The sequence below is a fragment of the Strix aluco genome, chromosome 5, assembly GCF_031877795.1.
Source record: "Strix aluco isolate bStrAlu1 chromosome 5, bStrAlu1.hap1, whole genome shotgun sequence".
Taxonomy (NCBI): domain Eukaryota; kingdom Metazoa; phylum Chordata; class Aves; order Strigiformes; family Strigidae; genus Strix; species Strix aluco.
This window is the reverse complement of record NC_133935.1, coordinates 32969570-32992016: the sequence shown is the minus strand read 5'-3', so window position 1 is coordinate 32992016 and position 22447 is coordinate 32969570. Positions and strand designations below refer to the sequence as shown.

Genomic DNA, 22447 nt, shown 5'->3' with positions numbered 1-22447 from the left:
AACGATGCCCTCAACCATGTCACCATGCTCTCTGTGACATGCTTTTCTATTCCTTCCTTTCACCTTCCAGTGTTACTTTTACTGTTTTGGAAAATCATCTTCTATTTTCCGCCGGCATGACTTGCCAAGTCCTTGTAAGAGGAACACAGTAATATCTCACAAAGTTTTGACATCTCTAACAGGGTTATATGCATCTGTACTACACCTCAGGGCTCTCTAGAGATTGAAAGAAAAAAGCTCCAGAAGCCTCTTTTTTTGGCCTTGAAATGGAATAGCTGTGAAAAATATGCTGTTTAATCATAAAGTTGTCATGTTGTTGCTGACACTCATCCCTCCCCACCCCAGGGGAAGAGCATGCATGCTTGGTTTATTTCTTTTTCCTCTCCCATGGTTTGCTTTGTTTAATATCCCAAAGGAAGCCAATGCTCTTAATGTGCTGAATGGGGAGAAATATTTTCTAACGGCAGTGCTGGACAGGACTGCAGGGACAGCCTTGGCCAAAGACAGGACACAGGGGTAGGGGCAGGCCGGAGGAGCACAGGGCACAGGGAAATATCAAGCAGGGAGCACAGCCGTGGTATTCCGGGCTGCGTGAGGCAGCCAAGCTTTTCCTGGTTCTGTTCCCAGCCAGGGAAGCAGAGAAACGGCAGCGGTTCTGCAGAGTGGCGTTTGTTTCCTTTTGGTTTCTGAGAAACCGTGTGCTTCAGGCAGAAGGCAGCCGGCAAGCTCCAGCAACAGAAACAGACAGCATCTTCTACCTGCCCAGCCATTTAGGTTCCAGCAGCAATGACAGTCTGAAGAGTTCGTTGATGCCCTGGTCACAGGCACTGCAAAGCTGCCCGTGTTTTCTTCTCCCTGAAAGTTGTTGATCTGTTATTTAAATTTCATGCTTAATATAAATAAACAACCCTATTTATTATGCAACAGGGGTTAATCCCCAGCTCAGCAGACACACCTGTTGTAGAGGATGGCTGAAAGGGGCTCAGCAGCTATAATTCTTTTTTTCCCAACACCCCCCATACTGTCAGACTGAAGTTAGACCCCCCCCCAGCAGGTATTGCTAGGTTTCTCGGATGCTTAGTTTGACATGCTGACACTCAGTCCTGCTTTTAGAGAGGTGACAAACACCTGCATCTGCTCCATGCTCAGTATCTGAGCTTATTAACATTACCAGCTCATCAAAATAAGCAAAATTAGGAGCTGCAATCACAACTGTTGGTGTCAATGTCTGAATGCCAAAGCCCAAATAGCACATGGGTTCAAAAGACCCGGGGCAGATGCATGCAGCTTTCCCAGCTTGCCACCAGACTGCACTTCACTCTCCCATTCAGGATCACATCCTTTTCTTGGACAAATTTGGACTCATACAGGACACACTGTGCTGAACCTGTGCCCAGGTGCTGTAGGCAGGAGGCAAAGCTTTTATGGACATGGAAAACATCAAGCCCAGGTCAGAGATGTAGAGGTCCCAGAGCTGGTTTAATGGAAACAACCCTCCCAAAGATTTTGGATACAAGCCCCCAGACTGCATTGAGTTACTGCTTCACATAGCACCTTTAACTGAGACAAGAGTGCTTTAATTACACACAATCTATGTAAATGATGTTCTGAAGAGATTCAAAATCCATTTAATGTCACCCCTGGCAGACTTAAACCTGGACACCAGATAAAGAGACCTGATATCAGAGGAAGAGAAGATGTAACTGAAAGAAGACATCTGGCTAAAAGAAATAGTTATGGGCTGGTATTAGGTGAAAGTTAGGCAACAGTCCAGAAGCTTTGTATCAAACACAGGTAGAGAACAGATGATTATATTGGTGGTATGGACTATTGTGTTCAGAGATGCAAAGGGGCTAAGCTAGAAGGGCAAGAGGTAAGAGATAAAGAGATAAACCTGCTGTCAGATACAACAGAAAGAGAGGTGTTGGACTGGAAGTGTGGTTGGTGATGAATGAAAGGAACCAGAGAAGCAGACTAGCAAACTGTTTACCTGTGCAAGCAGAAGGCTGGATGATGGACTTTATAGCCCATTTGCCTTCTCTATTGTAGTAGTTACTGCCCCCCACTAAAGCCATGCTCTCCCTTGAGTTATTGTCCCTGCTGCTCAATGTACTGAGCATTTACACAGTTAAAAAATCTATTATAACTGCTCAACTTTGTTTGGAAGTAATCTCAGTAATGGCTTTAAATTCAGTTAGCCCAAATTTAATATCCAGCTTCAGCTGGCGTTTCTTCCCCAGCTTTGTGTCTGGCATTGGCACTGTACAGGAGCCAAGCCATTCCATTCCCTCCTCATCTATGTACCAGCATCCTGCTCTTCTGTACAATAGAAATAAAAGGATGCAGTTTGTTTGATCTGGTTCTGTTGGATGGAAATTATAGTGGGCAACTTCATTTATATTCACTGACTCCTCAATTCCCCCCAGATTTTGGAAGAGATCTGTGCAATAAATATAGCCATCAGCTTTTGAGACCCTTAGTTTACAGAAGTCATGGATAGCAGCATCAACTTTATGGCTTACTGCTATGCCATATGTCTGAGCGCTGACTCTTGAGGCAACAATGGGTGAATTGACCCCAAATAAAACAGCCCCTTTTTGCAATGGCTACTTATGCTTCCATTGGACAAAGGCTACGATACTGATCGCATCTCTCAGGATGATGCTAGATGCAAAGCCTCCCACAAGCAAAATGTACTGGACCATTGGCCATCTCAGGCTTGTCAAGAATTTCCCTCAACGTATGAATTATATTTTTGATACTGTAGTCAAAAAAGTTCGTCATTTTCTCATATGTAACCATGATCATCCCATCGCACCACACAGCTCCTTTTGCTTTTTTGAAGTGGGAGATGTTCTTCTTGCACTCTGCCACTCTGGTCAAGTTGTTGTAACAATGTATGTAAGACCCACCTCCCTGCTAGCAGAGCATTCCTGTAGGCTGAAGTTGTACATCATACGTTGTAATTCGGTAGGGTGGCTCTTTACATATTCATCCCATACGCCATCGTTGAATATTTCCTCATGGAAACCAGTGAAGTTTTCATCCACTCTGTTGTCTCCCCATCCACCTCCAGCTTCCTTGTGTAATTCCTTCAGGTAATGGTTCTCTTGGATCTATTGTGATGTCTGTTGTGCTACCTACACACACACAGACAAACACAAATGAAGTTGGCTGTTTTCTTTAAAGTACATGAGGTCCTTCCTTTCCACTGAATATAATCTTACCTTCTGAACTCCTGGTTCACAAGTGAGTTCTTCTCCAGCTTTCCTTTCTCATGCTCACTCCTCTGCTATTGCCTGCACACTTCTAGATTTCCTAAAGTTACTCACTTCTGTTTACAAGACTGGTCTCTCAAGGTTCCTACAGCAATTGCTGATGAGAGCTGGATGCTCTGACTTGCTCCCTGCACAATCCAATCTCCTTTCTGATCACAAAAGGAGACTGACCTCCTCACATAGATAGTTGACTCCTGCCGTTTGATGTACAAGCTCTGAGTTAAGATGAGCAGCAGTGGTGCGACTCTGAGCTACTTGTGCTCCTCTTGATGTCTTTTTGGCATTTGTTTACAATGACCAGACTGCTCTTGGCAGGAAATTCATGTCACACCAAAAAAACTCACACAGGAACTAGTGAAATTACTAGGAAGTGCTCCATCAAATATTCTTAATGATTTACTCTACAGGGCCTGCTAGTTAATCTCTTTGGCCAGTTCACTTGCTGTACAGAGGAGGCTGTGAGCTCAGGCTGTACAACAGCACGTGGGTGTGCATCAATAGCTGATGCTGTGAGATGGTGCAGACTGATCTGGTGCAATAGCAGGAGCTCTCACTATGACTGTCTGGCCTGAAATGCATGACGGCATGAGACACTCAGTGACTTCCATTTGCCATGGATCAGGCCTTTGGCAGTCCTGTTCTTTCCTCCCATTTTTCTGCCTGTCCATGAGATCTCATTAAGTGAGAAATAAAAACAAAAATAAAAACCCCATGACAAGCACAGCAGTGGAGTACAAGCTCTGGGACTGCACTGCAGACCTTTGGGGACACTGCAAAACAGCCACGCTCCATGTCCAGCAAAGATGGTACCTGTTAAACAGGGATAATTTTACCTCTGCATGTGGAATGGCTGGAAAACAACGGACATGTTATGAGTGATCCAGACCGAGGGACCTCACTGTAACAACAGGCTGCAGCTGTGTTGAAGGACACTTGCAAGGTCAAGGAAGATTAAGAAACTGCGTGCATAGCCAAAAGATAAAGAAGTTGGACTGTTGAAAACAGGATGCCTACCTAGTAGGAGAGCAGCGTGTGGACACCGGTCCTGGTTTAACCAGGATAGGGTTAAGTTTCCCCAGCAGTGGGGGAGGAAGCTCTAACCGGGTTATTCATATGCCATGCTGACCTCACGTCCAGACGCCAGAGCGCTGGAAGATTCGGTGATCGCGTGGGGTTGGCGCAGCCGGGTTTTCTCTCACTGCTGTATTGGTAGATATTTTGCCCTGTTCATTGTTATTACTGTTATTCTCATTGTTATTGTTGTTGTTTGTTGTGTTGCTATTGCACTGCTGTATTAAACCTCTCCTTATCTCAGCCTTGGGGCTTTGTATTTCACTCCCTTTGTGGGGGAGGGGCAGCGGCCGCGTAGTCTCAGACCCCAGCAGGAGCTAAACCATTACAACACCACAGTGGGACCAATCATAGAGGGCAAAGGGGCGCGTGGACAAGTAGCTTTAGCCTATTAGCAATAAGACAGCAGCGCGTGTGCTTTGTGATAGTGTATAAATTGCTGTGTAGCCTTTAATAAAGTGGCATTAACTTGATCACATTGGTCATATAAGTTGTGTCCGGGACTTCCGCGTCAGCAAGTGGCACCCGACGTGGGGCCCACAAGAGCCTTATCAAAAGTACATGGGACTTGAAACCCTGGGAGTAGGGACCCTCTCGTCGGTGCTTGCCCGAGCAAGAGAAGACGGCTCAAAGGGGGCAGAAGCCAGCCGTAGCAGGCGCTGCCCCGGCACCTGGGAAGATGCACGTGCAAGCGTCGGGAATCTCGCCCTGATCAGGTGAGCGGCTGGGGAGGAGATGGGGTCCACACTAAGCAAAGAAGAAGCGGCAGTGGTTAAACTCCTCCAACATATACTCTCTAAAACAGGATTATCTTATTATGAGGGAAACCTGAGGAAGTTGCTGTTGTGGGCTCAGCAGCACGGATTAATCCCCTCAGTGAGTGCAGCGGCACAGTGGGACAACATTAGCTCAGGTTCTAAAGACAGTGGGAAATTCTCCACCGGGTGGAGATTGGTCCCAGAGACTCTGAAAGAACTGAAAGCAGAACGGCGGACCCTCGCCTCCGCTTTCGCTGCCTTGTCAGCAGAGGCAGAACGCGCTGGCGCTCAGGATTCCGCTACCGCTAGGACGTTCGCGGGATCCCTGTTCCCCAAGGCAGCTCCTAAAAGGAGGGACGGGGACGCCTCACGCGCAGCACCCGTGCAGCAGGGAAGTGTGGTGGTTTAGCCCCTGCCGGGGTCTGAGACCACGCGGCCGCTGCCCCTCCCCCACAAAGGGAGTGAAATACAAAGCCCCAAGACTGAAATAAGGAAAGGTTTAATACAACAATGCAATAGCAACCCAACCAACAACAACAATAACAATAACAGTAATAGTGATAGCAATGAACAGAGCAAAATAGCTACCAAATACAGCAGTTTGAAGCACGATGTACAAAACCACGAGTGCACCGCGCTCCGCGCCAGGAAAATGTGACCTGCAAGGATGTGACGTCCGCATGGTATCTGAATAACCCGGCTAGAGCTCCCCCCCCACTGCTGGGGAAACTTAACCCTATCCTGGTTAAACCAGGACATAATCCACCCCTTTATTCTATACCATGTGCGTCACACCCAGCTGCCATTTAGCAATTAGCATTGACAAAGAAAAATTGACAAAAGCACAGTATAACTCACGGTGTGTTTTCACCCACAATCAAGTCCCCTTGTGGCACGCATCGGACCTCTCCGTCCTTCTGCATCACCCACCAGGTGCACCCAGGTCCTTGAGCAAAAACAATCCCGTGGATGGGTTTGCCTTTGCCCGGCACAGGACTAACCCAGACCATTTTTCCCAGCAGGTCCCTCATGCGCACCACAGGGACTCTATCCCCGTCCACAACACGTGGAAGTTTTGACTGAGCCGGGCCAGCTCGATTGGCAGATCCTCTTGTGTTCACTAACCAAGTGGCCTTTGTCAGATGTGTGTCCCAGTGTTTGAAGGTTCCACCCCCCATTGCTCTCAATGTAGTTTTTAACAGTCCATTGTAGCACTCGATCTTCCCAGAGGCTGGTGCGTGGTAGGGGATGTGGTAGACCCACTCGATGCCGTGTTCTTCTGCCCAGGCATCTATGAGGTTATTTCGGAAGTGAGTCCCGTTGTCCGACTCAATCCTTTCTGGGGTGCCGTGTCGCCACAGGACTCGCTCTTCAAGGCCCAGAATGGTGTTTCGGGCGGTGGCGTGGGACACTGGATAAGTTTCGAGCCATCCAGTGGTTGCTTCCACCATTGTGAGCACGTGGCGCTTGCCTCGGCGGGTCTGTGGCAGTGTGATGTAGTCGATCTGCCAGGCCTCTCCATATTTATATTTCATCCATCCATCTTCATTCTGCTGGGGCTTCACCCGTTTGGCTTGTTTGATTGCAGCACATATCTCACATCCGTGGATGATCTCTGCGATGGTGTCAATGGTGAGGTCCACCCCTCGATCTCGAGCCCACCTATATGTTGCATCTCTGCCTTGGTGGCCCGAGGTCTCATGGGCCCACCGGGCTATGAACAGTTCACCTTTACGCTGCCAGTCCAAGTCCACCTGAGCCACCTCGATCTTAGCAGCTTGATCCGCCTGCTGGTTATGCTGATGTTCATCAGTGGCTCGACTCTTGGGTATATGGGCGTCCACATGGCGCACCTTCACAACAAGGTTCTCCACCCGGGCTGCAATGTCCTGCCATACTTCAGCGGCCCAGATGGGTTTGCCCTTGCGTTCCCAGTTGTTCTGTTTCCATTGCTGCAACCACATCCACGGGGCACTTGCCATCACCCACGAGTCAGTGTAGATATAGAGCCTCGGCCGCTTTTCTCTCTCGGCAATCTCCAAAGCCAATTGGATGGCTTTCACCTCTGCGAACTGGCTTGATTCACCTTGTCCCTCAACAGCTTCATTGGTTTCTCGTGTGGGATGCCACACTGCAGCCTTCCATCGTCGATGTTTTCCCACAATGCGACAAGACCCATCAGTGAACAGGGCATATTGCTTTTCTTCCTCTGGCAGCTCGTTATATGGTGGGGCCTCCTCAGCACGTTTCACCTCTTGTTCTGGTGACATCCCAGCATCTTTGCTCTCTGGCCAGTTCATGATCATTTCCACTAATCCTGGGGGGTTGCGGTTCCCTATTCGAGCCCGTTGTGTTATCAACGCAACCCATTTACTCCATGTGGCATCTGTTGCATGATGTGTGGAGGGAGCCTTTCCTTTGAACATCCATCCCAGCACCGGCAGTCAAGGTGCCAGGAGGAGCTGTGTTTCCACCCCTGGGGCAATCGATTCCAGGTGTACTGGATACCCCTCCAAGTGAACGCAAACTGTGGCCTGCACTCTGGTGCTATTGGAATGGAGAAAAACGTGTTAGCGATGTCAATCGTGGCGTACCACTTGGCTGCCTTCGACTCCAGCTCATACTGGAGCTCTAGCATGTCTGGCACTGCAGCACTCATTGCTGGCGTAACTTCATCCAGGCCACAGTAGTCCACGGTCAGTCTCCATTCGCCATTAGGTTTTCTCACTGGCCATATAGGGCTGTTTGAAAGGTGAGTGAGTCTTGCTGATCACCTCCTGGCTTTCTAGTCGACGGATCAGCTGATGGATGGGGACTAGAGAATCTCGGTTAGTGCGGTACTGCCGCCGGTGCACCGTCTTGGTAGCAATTGGCACTCGCTGCTCTTCAACCTTAAGCGACCCCACCACCGAGGGGTCCTCTGAGAGGCCGGGTAAAGTGGACAATTGCTCAACCTCCTCCAGGGCAGCTATACCAAAGGCCCACCGGTACCCTTTTGGGTCTTTAAAGTACCCTCTCCTGAGGTAATCTATACCTAGGATGCACGGGGCATCTGGGCCAGTCACAATGGGGTGCTTATGCCAGTCCTTCCCAGTTAAGCTTACTTCAGCTTCTAAGAGGGTCAGCTGTTGGGACCCCCCTGTCACTCCGGAGATGCAGATGGATTCAACCCCACTGTGGCTTGATGGCATCAGAGTGCACTGTGTGCCAGTGTCTACCAAAGCCTTATATTCTTGTGGTTCTGATGTGCCAGGCCATCGGATCCACACCTTCCAGTAAATCCAATTATCCCTTTCCTCCACCTGGCTGGAGGCAGGGCCCCTCTAATCCTGCTCACCATCACTCACTTGATCTAAGAGTGACTCCTGCAGGAATGACTTACTGGTCCCCTCAAGAGGGTCAAGCATACTGTTGGCCATTCTATTCTGTCTGGGGGGTTTCTGACTAGACACTGGAGCTGCATCTCTCTTGGAAGACTCCCCTTTCATGATGGTCTTCCCTTTCAGTTGCTGTACTCGTGCAGCTAGGGCGGAAGTGGGCTGTCCATGCCACCTTCTCATGTTCTCCCCATTGTCGCGGAGGAAGAACCACAGGGTGCCCCGTGGTGTGTACCTTCTACCGCCCTTCTCTTGGGTGGGGAAATGCCTGCTTCTAATGGCTGAGACATCGGCCCGTGCAGGCGGAACATAGGACATGTCCTGTTCCATTTTCTGGAGCCTCTGAGACAGTTCCTCTACGGCTGAAACCAAAGCATGTTGGGAGGAAGGGAGACTCCCCTCATAGTGCCGGAGCTGCATAGTCACTTCATCCACTGTCTGATTGTCTCGCCACCAGGATGCTGCTGCTAATGCTTTGGAATGTCCCTCTGGTCCACTTTGCAGGAACTTCCGCCACATCAGCTGTGTGCAAGGGACCAGATCTGGATCCAATGGTGACTGCTCATCATTCAGATCACCATAGATCATATCAAACACAGCCATTTCCCTGAGGTTTTGAATGCCTTTCTCCATGTCGGTCCACTTGCCTAACCGACATAGAGCATCATCCTTGTAGGGGTACCTCTCCCTCACAGCGAGCAGGAGTCGCTTCCAAAGGCTGAGGGTTTGAGCCTGTTTCCCTATTGCCTTGTCAATACCAACCTGCTTGGCTAAACGTCCCACCTGCTTGGCCTCTCTCCCCTCCAATTCCAAACCAGCAGCTCCAGTATCCCAGCACCGGAGCAACCAGGTGCAAATTTGCTCGCCTGGACTGCGGCTGTAATCCTTCCGCATATCTCGCAACTCACTGAGGGATAGAGATCGGATGATTACCTCCGGCTCTTCCTCCTGCTCTCATGATGGGCCTGGTTCATTATCACCCTGTGCACTGCGAGGGGATTTTTTGGTATATTTGGTTTTTCGTATCAGGGCAACTGATACTGGCACTGCTTGTCCCTCTGGCTCAGCTGCTGTGCTGGTGGAGGCGACCGGTACTGGCGCTGCCTGTCCCCCTGGCCCAGCTGCTGTACCAGCAGGCTCACTTTCAGACCCTGCAGCTCTTTCGCCCCCTTGGGGGCAGTGAACAGTGTTAAAGATGACACGGTAAGCATGGGCAAGCCCCCAGCACATCGCAAGGATTTGTGTCTCCCGGGATTTGTCAGATTGGCAGCACACCTTTTCCAAACACTCCACCAGTTTATCAGGACTCTGCACTTGTTCGGGAGTGAGATCCCAAAGCATTGGGGGTGACCACTGACTCAGGCACTTGCCCATCTTCTCCCACATACCTAGCCATTTATAACTATCTGCCCTCAGGGCAGGTTTCTGGGTGGTGCTATTGTTGGAGAAATACCGCATGGCCCAAAACAAGATCTGGCAGACATTTAGAAAGCATTGTGCCGCGAACACAGTGGCCTGGGTGCTCCAGGGATAGCTGAAACTCTCAAAAACTGAGAGAATCTCCTCCCCTGGCTCACCCATAGAGGGGGTGAGACCCCAAACAAAAGACCAGGCAGCAAACAGGTAGCGGTGCACCCCCACAAGCAGCGAAACGAGCCCATTATAAGCAGACAGTAACCAGTATAGCAAAATACAGCCCTTGCCACATTTTCCACCGACAATAAATGCCACTACTAGGAGCACAGAGTGGACATGAGGATTAATCCAACCCCACCACGCAAGCAAATTGCCCAGCATTGCAAACATTTCTTATCAAACAATACAAGTAAAACAGAAAAATTACACCTAACAGATTGCTCTAACACACTTCTCCTTTTGTCCTTATTTCAGTCTTCTCCAGCCCCACGTTGGGCACCAAAGTTGTGGTGGTTTAGCCCCTGCCGGGGTCTGAGACCACGCGGCCACTGCCCCTCCCCCACAAAGGGAGTGAAATACAAAGCCCCAAGACTGAAATAAGGAAAGGTTTAATACAACAATGCAATAGCAACCCAACCAACAACAACAATAACAATAACAGTAATAGTGATAGCAATGAACAGAGCAAAATAGCTACCAAATACAGCAGTTTGAAGCACGATGTACAAAACCACGAGTGCACCGCGCTCCGCGCCAGGAAAATGTGACCTGCCAGGATGTGACGTCCGCATGGTATCTGAATAACCTGGCTAGAGCTCCCCCGCCACTGCTGGGGAAACTTAACCCTATCCTGGTTAAACCAGGACAGGAAGTCAAGAGCAAAAATCAACAGATTTACCACCGCTTGGGTCCCACCCCTCAAGCTCAAAGGAACAATCCCCGGAGCGCCCCGCCCTGCCCCGCTCCCGCTGCCTCCCGCCCGACCCCGCACCCGCCGCCACCGCCGCCTCACCAGAGGACGGCGCTGACCCAGCCCTGCCCCCGTCCTCGCCCCCGTCACCCCGACCGGTGCATGAACAATCTCGTTATTGTTTACAAGATCCACAATTGCGAGAACTAACGAGAAAACTAGAGCAATTTGAGATCCGAATGAAGGAAGCAGCTCGGCCTATTCCTACGGCACCACCGCCAGCCCCTCTTCCTACTGACCCCTTCTTTTGCGACACTGGGGGGGGTGGTGGTCAGGGGGAAACAGCGGCAATCGGGTCGCTGCCATCGTCGGCTCAAATGGGAGGGGGGGGCACTGGGAGACGCAGGTGGTAATGGTAATCCAGCACACCGATGGCGGGGAGTTATTAGGGATGCGATAATAGAGGGGCAGTTTAACGAGCTTGGACCAATAGCATCTCTGGTAACAGTAACCCCACAAGGCAATGAGTGGGAGGCCTTAGATTGGAAAATAATTAAGGAGGCAAAATTAGCAGTAACACAATGTGGGTTAAAATCACCATATACTAATTCAGTAATTCAGCATATTTTTACAGCACATTTGTTAACTCCGTATGACGTGTGCATGATTATACAAACCTTACTAACAGCTTCCCAACAATTACAATTTTTCCAACGTTGGCAAGTGGCCTGCGAGGCTGCAGCAGCCACACCCCGTCAGCAAGGAGATCCTCTATATGGGGTGCAAGCTCAAATGCTGATGGGCGCAGGCCCTTTTGCCAACCCAGATTGGCAAGGAGGGTTTCAACCGGAAGGGTTACCGTTAACCCAAGAATTAGCCCTAAAAACAGTTTTAGCCATACACGATGACAAAGCGGCGCCAGCATTTACTGGAGTAAGACAGGGGCCCACGGAGCCCTATCCAAAATTTATTGACAGATTACATGCCGCTATTAATGGCAATCCTGACTTAAATTATGAAATGAAAGTTAAATTTCTTGATATGCTTGCTTATGATAATGCTAATGAGAAAACTAAGAAAGTCTTAAGCCTCTTACCACGAGGATCTTACCTGTTGGAGGCAGCTGAGCGAATGCTTGACCAGAAGAGAGCTGCCTTTATGGCTGCTGTGGTAGGAGCTGCAGTGACACCAGTTGTGCAAGGGAAACACAATAAAGGGAAGCGAGATAAGAAGTGTTTTAATTGTGGAAAACTGGGCCATCTTAAAGCAGAATGTTGACAATAATGGTGTGACCAGTGTCAAACAGATAACCATAACGCTCATGTGTGTTGAAAGAAGGGAAACGGGACGCGGAGCGCGCCCCGCCCTCACGCGATGACACAAGTCCAGGGTGCTTGGACCGCTACTCTGCCGCCACCACCGGGAGCGCAGGGGTGGACTTGGCAACAGCAGTAGCCGTTACTCTTACTGATACTGCGGTACAACTGGTTGAATCTAATCTGGTGGGGCCTCTGGGACATGGTTTAAGTGCCTTATTAATCAGACGTTCTTTGGCATCTACAAAAGGTATTTTTGTTGTCCCAGGACTTATTGATGCTGACTTTGAGGGGAAAATTAAAATCATGGTATATACACTTACTCCCCCCTTGACTATCATGGAGGGATCGAAAATTGCTCAGCTAATCCCATTTGAATCAAAAGTGTCCAATGTAGAAAAAAGGAGGAGGGGGGAAAAAGGCTTTGGGTCCACCGGACAACCAGATGTTTTGTTAGCCATGGACATTAGTCGGGGGAAGCCAGAGGAGCAGATGGAGATGAGACACCCTAATGGACAGACGAGTAAATTACGAATGATCATTGATACTGGAGCAGACGTCATGATCATACACTTTTATCAGTGGCCTAGACAGTGGCCTTTAGTGCCAGCAACTACAGGAATTCTAGGGGTTGGAGGAACTCAAGTCACACCCATCAGTAGAGATATAATAGCATTTATGTTTTCTGATGGCAAGGTAGTAACCACACGTCCCTGTGTAATGCACTTACCTGTGATGCTGGTGGGGAGAGATCTGCTCAGTCAGGTGGGAGCTCGACTGATTACTTCACCTTTTTAGGCGCGGCCACAGTAGAGCAGCCAATCCTAAAATTAACTTGGAGGACTGATGATCCCATATGGATCGACCAGTGGCCGCTGAAACTGGATCGGCTGCAAATTATTAATGATTTGGTACAGGAACAGCTAAATGCCGGACATATCCTGCCTTCAACTAGCCCATGGAACACTCCGATTTTCACAATTCAGAAAAAATCTGGGAAGTGGCGCCTGTTACATGATTTACGAGCAATTAATGCCATTATGTGTGACATGGGCACCTTACAACCCGGCTTACCTTCCCCAGTAATGTTGCCGGAAGGTTGGGACCTGGTGGTTATCAATTTAAAAGACTGCGTCTTTACAATCCCCTTACATCCAGAGGATGCTGAAAAGTTTGCCTTTACAGTGCCATCGATAAATAAGGCCAAACCAGCAAAGAGGTATCATTGGGTGGTGCTACCACAAGGGATGAAAAATTCACCCACAATCTGTCAGTCTTTTGTCACTTGGGCTTTAGATCCCATCCGGAAACAGTATCCTCATTTACTTATTTATCATGATATGGATGATATCTTAGTGGCAGGAAAACAATTGGACTATGAGACAATATTGGGTCAGCTAACATGCAGTCTCAGGGAGAGGGGATTAGAGATAGCGCCAGAGAAAATTCAGAAACAGGGGCCATGGCTGTATCTGGGCTGGATTATTACAAATGCAATGATTCGTCCTCAAAAGGTAAAAATTAACACAAAAATAGAAACATTGTCTGATATGCAGAGATTAATTGGGGATATCCAGTGGGTTCGTAATATCTGTGGAATTACGAACGATGATCTGAAACCATTGATGCCGCTCCTGGGGACGTCTGTACTAGCTCAGGAGCGCCGTCAACTGGATGAGGATCAACAACAAGCGTTACAAGTAATTACCAATAAAATAATGACAACTTATACTCACAGGTGACTGGATGATAAAGCTCTTTCCTTTATGTTAGTTAACTCTGGGGGTGAACGTGAGCACCCATTAGGGCTTATTATTCAGTTGAGTGAAACAAAACCAAATTTATGAATTTTAGAATGGATTTTTCTCCCCTTCCAGCCCAGAAAAACAGTTGTCACATGCCCTGAATTATTTTCACAACTTATCATAAAAGGGAGGCAGCGAATTTTAGACATCTCAGGCATCGAACCAGCAGTCATCTATATACCTGTATCTCAGTTATATTTAGATTGGTTACTAACCGCTTCAACAGCCTTTCAAATAGCAATTGCTGATTTTTTAGGTTCTATCACCAATAGTTATCCATCGGACAAGCTCTTGTCATTATTATCCCATCAGCGGTTTGTACATATACCCTTACGATCAGAGGTTCCAGTAGAAGGGATAACCGTCTTCACTGATGCTGAACGAAAATCTCGAAGGGCTGCAGTCACTTGGAAGGAAGGGGAGACCTGGGAACATAAAATGCTCCCTGGAGTGCCTGGTGACTCCTTACAGACTTTAGAACTTCGAGCTGTTATTTGGACATTTCAACGCTGGTCTCAAGAACCTCTCAATATAGTATCAGATTCATTGTATGTTGTGGGTACGGTACAACGTCTGGAAAACAGCATGGTGAAACCTGTACGAAATCCTGTATTACATACTTTGTTGTTATAATTTGTAATGGTTTAGCCCCTGCCAGGGTCTGAGACCACGCAGCCACTGCCCCTCCCCCACAAAGGGAGTGAAATACAAAGCCCTGAGGCTGAGATAAGGAAAGGTTTAATACAGCAGTGCAATAGCAACACAACAAACAACAACAATAACAATAAGAATAATAGTAATAACAATGAACAGGGCAAAATATCTACCAATATAGCAGTGAGAGAAAACCCGGTGGCGCCAACCCCATGCGATCACCGATTCTTCCCGTGCTCTTGCGCCTGGACGTGAGGTCAGCATGGCATATGAATAACCCGGCTAGAGCTTCCTCCCCCCACTGCTGGGGAAACTTAACCCTATCCTGGTTAAACCAGGACACAATTGCTGACGCTTTTGAACCAACGTCAGAATGAATATTTTATTATGCATATTCGCAGTCACCAGCGATGTGGAGGTCTTGCGTTGGGAAACACCCAGGCTGATCAGCTTGTTGCTGCAGCCTGGACTGGTCCTGTTGTTAACACCTTTGAACAAGCCAGGCTGTCGCATGAGTTTTTTCACCAGTCGGCAAAAATGTTAGCCAGACAATTTCACATTCCTGTGGCTGATGCTAGAGGAATTGTACAATCCTGTCCCGACTGCCAGAAGGTAGGAGTCCGCCTCGGTTTGGGAGTGAACCCTTGAGGACTCCAACCTCTACAACTTTGGCAGACGGATGTGACTCATATCCCAGAATTTGGCAAGCTTAAATATGTGCATGTCTCTATCGATACCTTTTCTCTAGCGCTCTGGGCAATGACACAAACAGGAGAAACAGCGTGGCATGTCATTAAACGTATGCATGCTGCAATTATGGCACTGGGTGTGCCTGCACAGATCAAAACTGATAATGGTCCGGCCTACACTTCTCGAAAATTTACTCATTTTTGTCAACTCTGGGGTATACATCACATCACAGGAATATCGCATTCCCCCACGGGACAAGCCATCGTGGAAAGAGCGGACCAAACCTTGAAAGCGCTTTTGCAAAAACAAAAAGGGGGAGAGGTCTTGGCTGCTGCAGAGCGACTTGCAAAAGTGGTGTATGTGTTAAATTATTTATGGTTTACAGGTGATAGAGATGAACCACCAGTAATAATACATAGTTTGGGCTTGAAATCTGGTATAAACCAATGTGAAAATAGTGGTTTTGTTCAATACACAGATGTCGTTACAGGAGAATGGAGAGGACCTGCAGAATTAAAAATGACCAGTCGTGGATATGCTTGTGTTGTTACAGATACCAGCCCTGGAAAGGGGAAGTCATAAAGAATAACGCAGAGCACTAGACTTACTCACAGGTCCTAGGCAGGGGTTTATGCTTGTGTCTCTACAGGTAACAATTCATCTACATAGGTCCCTGCGAACTGGATGAAGCCATGGATCGCAAAGAACGACGATAATAACCCTGTGTTTTGAGGCACTTCAGAGACACCAACATCGACTGAACCTGGTTCTGACCCCGTTGCTAACAGCATTACATCCAGCAAACAGTGAAGCTTTTTGTCTTTTACCGGGTTTGCAGTCGTTTTGCGCGGCTGTTCGAATACAACTGCTGACCACAGATCAGACAGAGGGACACGACATAGCTTGTAGAGGGCTGGGTCTGAATTGTCGACCCTAGGTTTTAATACATTGTGCATGGTGAGACAAGAGGACTTGGAGAGTCACACGCGCATGTGATCGGGAAAGTGTGTATAAATGTCACTTGTGCACTGACCGGATTAATTTTATACTGAAGCAAGTTGGTTGTCTGACTTTGTAGGTGAGCCAAGGTATCAGCAATTTGCTATTAATACAGAAAGGCAGGCTCGAGTTTTTAGAGAGCAATAGCAGTTTTTTAAAGCTTTAGGTTCAATTGAAAACCTTGGACAAAGGGTATTAGCAGAAATTAACTCTGAGTTTTGTAGACGCTTAGCTTTGCAGTGTATTAATTAGAATAACAAGATAGTAGATAGGAGTAGTGGTGTTGGGAAAAACGGCCCTCGAAGCTGACAGGTGTACCAGGACAACTGAAAAAGGGAGGTGAAATGATGACAACACGTCAAACGTGGATATCGTGGATCATGTTTATTTTGACTTGTTTCATATTAGGTAGTGAAGGGATTTTCGTCATCGTACCCAGAGCAAACATTTGGGTAACCTGGACAAACACATCTGGGATAAAGGATTTTTGTTTGAGTCTGCAACAAGCAAATGATCCTTTTCGAACATGTTTAATTGGCATTCCATTGCGGGAAAATGAAACTGGTTTTGATGGATATTGGAAACAACAGAGAGTGAACCTGATTAGCAGTCAAAATGATGATGGTTGTTTCATTTCAAATAACACCTATGTTTGGCCTTCTATGCATAGCGCAGCTTGGCAAAGGACAGTCATTGAGAATCTAAATCGGTTAACTTCTTTACCCTTGCAAGAATTGGATTTGTCGGCTAGTGTTACACCTGTTGAGTATGTTAATGTTACCAGGATGCAGAACTGTGATAATGTCGTTCCCCAGCTACAGCCAGTAAATGGCACAGGAGTGGTTTGGTTTGGTGCCCCATGGCATATTTGGTTGGCACAGAATGGACGCCAAGACTTGTTTGTAGGTTACCAAAATGTAACAGGGCATTCTTCTTGAAATGATTTGATAACAAGAAGGTTCTCTGTAAAAACCACAGCGGGTTTTAAACTTCCACCCGGAGTCTTTCTGATTTGTGGGGATAGAGCATGGCCTGGTATTCCTATACGACCTGTTGGTGGTCCTTGCTACCTTGGGCGACTAACATTGTTTGCTCCCCACATGAGAGAATTGCTAAATCCCAGTAAGAGTCAGGGGTGAAGATCACGCAGATCTGTTCGAAACTTTGATGAAACATGCAATGATGAAGTACGGCTGCCATCGTTAGCCACTGTTATAGCCACATGCTTTTTCCTTCCAGGAGGAATGGCTACCATAAATGCAAAAAATATACATAGATTAGCTTGTTGGGGTGAAAAACAATTTAATTTCACTTCGCAAATGATAAGCGCGTTACTCTCTGATGTTGATAGTGTTAGACATGCTACTTTACAAAATCGAGCTGCCGTAGATTTCTTATTATTAGCACACAGGCACGGATGTGAAGACTTTGAAGGGATGTGTTGCTTTAATTTGTCTGACCATTCGCAAAACATACACCAGCAATTAGCAAAACTGCATGAGAATATGAAACATATTACTGAAGGACATGATCCCTTTTCCGATTGGCTCACTAGACTCGGGATGGGGGGTTGGTTGCAGACATTGGTTAAAGGAGTATTGATAATGTTAATAGTTTTATTGATTTTGATGTTGCTTCTTCCCTGTCTGTTTCAGTGTTTGCAACATATGTTGAATGGTTTAATTGAGCAAATGTTTAAGAAAGGAGAGGTCTGGATCGCTCAAAAACAAAAAGGGGGATTTGTGGAATGGCTGGAAAACAACGGACATATTATGAGCGATCCAGACCGAGGGGCCTCACTGTAACAACAGGCTGCAGCTGTGTTGAAGGACACTTGCAAGGTCAAGGAAGATTAAGAAACTGCGTGCATAGCCAAAAGATAAAGAAGTTGGAATGTTGAAAACAGGATGCCTACCTAGTAGGAGAGCAGCGCATGGACACCACAGCGGGACCAATCATAGAGGGCAAAGGGGCGCGTGGACAAGTAGCTTTAGCCTATTAGCAATAAGACAGCAGCGCATGTGCTTTGTGATAGTGTATAAATTGCTGTGTATCCTTTAATAAAATGGCATTAACTTGATCACATTGGTCATATAAGTTGTGCCTGGGACTTCCGCATCAGCATCTGCAGTCAACAACAATATACTGGATCCCAGGGGAGTCTTCAAACTTCTTCTTGTCACTGCTGTCTGCCATTAACCCTTCCTGCGGAAGCTCTTTGCACCAGAGCAATGCAGCCTCTGGCTCCAAGGCAATGATCAGCTTCTCAGAAATCATATCAGAGATGAGTCCTGCCTAAAATCACAAGAAAGAGGTGTCAGTTCAAGCAAAGGTGGCAAGATCACCACTGCATGAATGCTACCTGCTAGGGAGGCAGTTCTCTCCCCAGGACCCCACACTGGGGTGGTGGTTCTTGTACCGCTGATCCGTGTGGGGCTCATTTCTATGTGGTGGTGGGGGAAAAGGGCAGAGCAGTTGTTACTGGCAGTTTGGGACGTTCCCTCGCCCACCACCCCCAAACAAGGGAGATTTCTCTCCCTGATAGACTGAAATTTGAAATACAAGTTGTTCAAATGTTGGGGAGTTCCTCTGCTTCAGTGGGTAAATAATCTCTGAAGATAATTTGAGGAAGTGGGATAACCCTTACTTTCACCTCTTTTGCTGCATGAACTGCATGAACGTCCTGGCAGCAGCACTCCATATGGCCAGGATGGTAATGACCTGGGTGATCTCCTCCTGGCTGCAGATGGTTTGGAAAGACGTCTTTTGGATGGTGTTCAGGGCATGTTCCTTCAGGTAGCACAGGCTTTTGGAAAAGACCGTCAGGGTAGGAAGCATCTTTCCATTGCTGGCTTTCAGCTCCATGCCAGAAGTGACTTTCTACAAAAAAAATCTCAGGGTCACACATGGCAGTCTCAGCAAGAGACCTGTCCCCTTCACACTGAGCACTGTACAACACATGGCACAGAAGGAGGTCCTGTCTCCAAACCTGAGCAATTTCCCAGCAATGGCTTCAGTATTGTGGCAAGCTGCAGCCTAATTGACACAGGTCAGCTACCAAACCGCTTACCCATGACATCTGTGATTCAACAGGCAAAATACCAATGTGGTTGATAAGTCAGCTGTTTCTCCTGGGCCACATTTTGTAAAGACCCTGTAGATCCTCCTGAACAGCCAGTGGGGAGAATTGTACTTTCCATGTGACACCACCATACGTTTCGCAGGTGTATGTATAGAAACTTCAGACCTTTCTGCTTACACCTATACTCTGTGTATGGCATTAACAAAATATATGCTGGACAAACATGCAGACAAACAACCCTCTGGTCTGGCACAGTTTCTCTACAATGTGTCTTGTTGGTTTATGCATCTCCCTGAGTGTATTTGAAGCAGGTGGCTGCTCTGATGCTTTTTTAGTCTCTCCCAGACCAAAACTCCCTCCATCAGTCCCTGATTGCCTGATCAGGCTGGCTGCGTTTCAGGAGCCAGCCTTCACCTCAGGTGCTTCTGTTTGTTTTGCTTCAGCAGCCACCTAAATGGCCCTAAATCACAAGGATTATCAACTGGATAATCAGCTCCATTAACTTGGGATCCTTTACAGCCAATGGAGAAAAACAGGCAGGTCCAGGTCCTGCTCAGGTTAAATAGCACACAACTAGGAAAGGTGAGGTGAATCCTGTTCTGCAGGTGCAGCCACTTAAGAAAAAGGTAATCTATGTTCATTTCTACTTACAGTTTCATTTCCTGTCACTGTTCCTGGCTCAGTTAGGAGAGAATGATATAAGGAAGCTGTTATGACACACCCTCTATGGACACTTTCTATGGGGATTCAGAAATAACTACTTATGTGTCTAGGAACTGGTGTCTCCCTTTCTTGTCTTTGAGCCCTTCTAATGGTTGCCCAGAGAGGTTGTGGAATCTCCATCCTTGGAGATATTCAAACTGGCTAGACAATAGTCTTGGGCAACCAGGTCTAGGTGGTCTTGCTTGAGCACAGAGGTTGGAGCCGATGCCCTTCAGAGGTCCCTTCCAACATCAATCATTCTGTGATTCTGTAATGAAATTTCCCTCAAACATTCTTGGGTGCAGAGAAATGGGGTTGAACTAAAGCCTCTCTTCAGTCCCCTCTGAAAGTGAGTGAGAACCCACTACTCCACAGGGGACACTGTGACAGACCACATCATTCCCAGCTTTCCCAGGGAGAGAAGTCTTCATAGAGGCCTTCCACCTACCGCCTCGCCCCACATCCAGTTCAGCGCTCATTTCTTAGCACTGGGGGATGCCAAAGAGCAGACATGAGACTATCTGGGGCTGGCCCTGTGATCTGGGTTATTCCATCTTTGGGAGGCCCTGTGGGACCCCAGACACAGACAGGGAAGCCCTAAGGTAGCCTAATGTTTGGCTGAACAAGCAAATCTAGAAAAGCTGTGAAAAATTCTGAACTAGCACAGAGCCTTCAGAGAGAAATGATAGCCAATCTATGCTTGAAGGACAGATAGCCACTCTTAAACTGGCTTCAGCACATCATTTCAGGGGAGGGAGAGACAAGCTAGGGGGAGGTACATAATATGGGGAGAGCCCTTATGCTCGTCCTGAGGTTGTCCACCTCATTCAAATTACAGGAAACTTCACTTGTCCCCTGTTGAGGACCAAGGCAGAGAGCCCCAGAGGGAGGCTAGTTTCTCTGCCAAGCTCAGGAGCAGGGCAACTTTTTGTTAAGAACAAGTATTTGGCATCACCAAGGTGTTAGTCAGGTTTTACTGTCTTTAGACAATGAACAGCATCATTAAGGAAGGGCCCATGAAGCCTTTGGCTAATTAAGAAAATAAATAATTTCTTCTTCAGTTCATCAAAATACCCCTTGATTTCCCTTCATTCATATGCATCAGCCAGATTTATTCAGCCCTCTTCACTAATTCCTCTAACGCCCACCCCTCAAATAAATGAACAGCTCTCACTCCCATTAGCAGTAACCATTACACCTACTGTGTTGTACAGCTTCATCTTGAAGTTCTGGAAGGAGTACCTGTTGTCAGTTTTGCTGGAGGACAGGCTGTTGTATGTCATCACAGCATCATAGCCAAACCTCCTGAACTTCACTTCTGGTTGAACAAGATGCACATGGGCATCTTCAGGGTCTTGAGGCTGTGCTCTGTCCTCCAGTACACCTGGCAGATTTCGTCCATACCTGAAGCAAAGTTTGTTGGGTTTGTGTGTGGTGGGGTTTTCATAGAGGGGAGGGGGTTACAGCGGTGGCTCCTGTGAGAAGCTTCTCAAAGCTCCCCCAGCTCCAAGTGGGACCCCTCTCTGGTCAAGACCAAGCCAATTACCGATGGTGGCCATGCCTCTGTGATAACATAGTTAAGAAGGGGAACCTGGGAGGAAGAGGAGTTGTGAGGGAAATACCTCTGTAGACACCGATGTCAGTTGAAGAAAGAGGAGGGGGGAGGTAGGCGCACTGGAGCAGAGACCCCCCCTGCAGCCCACGGTGAGAGGGCAGGCTGTCCCCCTGCAGCCCATGGAGGTCATGGAGATCAGATGCCCAGCTGCAGCCCATGGAGGACCCCACGCAGGTGGCTGTGCCCAAAGAAGGCTGGGACTCTGAGGGAAGCCTGCGCTGAAGCAATTTGTTGCTGGGAGAATTGCAACATGCAAGAGGGACCCACACTGGAGCAGTTCATGAAGACCTGCAGCCCATAGGAAGGACTCATGTTGAAGAAGGTTCATGGAGAACTGTCTCCTGTGAGAGGGACCCCATGCTGGAGCAGGAGAGGGGTGTGAGGAGTCCTCCCCCTGAGGAAGAAGGAGCGGCAGATACAAGGGGTGATGAATTGACTGGAACCCCATCCCCTGCTCCCCTGTGCTGCTGTGGGGGAAGAAGTAGAGAAGTTAGGAGCAAAACTGAGCCCGGGAAGAATGGGAAGAATGCTTCTCACTGTCCCATTCTGTCTGTTGTTGTTGTCCTTAGTGTTTTAAATTAAAGTGATGTCCTTTTTCTCTCCCTAACGACTCTGTCTTTTGCCCGGTGGCCCATAATGGTGAGCCACCCCTCCCTGCCCTTATCTCGATTCCTGAGCCTTTTGTTTCATTTTCTCCTTCCCACGCTTGAGGGAGAAGGGATGCGTAAACGGCATCTGATCAGTTGCTCTCTGGGCTCAAACCACTACAGGGGG

The 22447-nt window shown here is 47.8% G+C and overlaps 1 pseudogene; it reads right to left on the bottom strand.

The window, feature by feature from the left end:
• Positions 1-1060: 1060 nt before the first annotated feature.
• On the bottom strand, positions 1061-21505 carry LOC141924049 (heat shock 70 kDa protein 12A-like; annotated as a pseudogene).
• Positions 21506-22447: the final 942 nt, after the last annotated feature.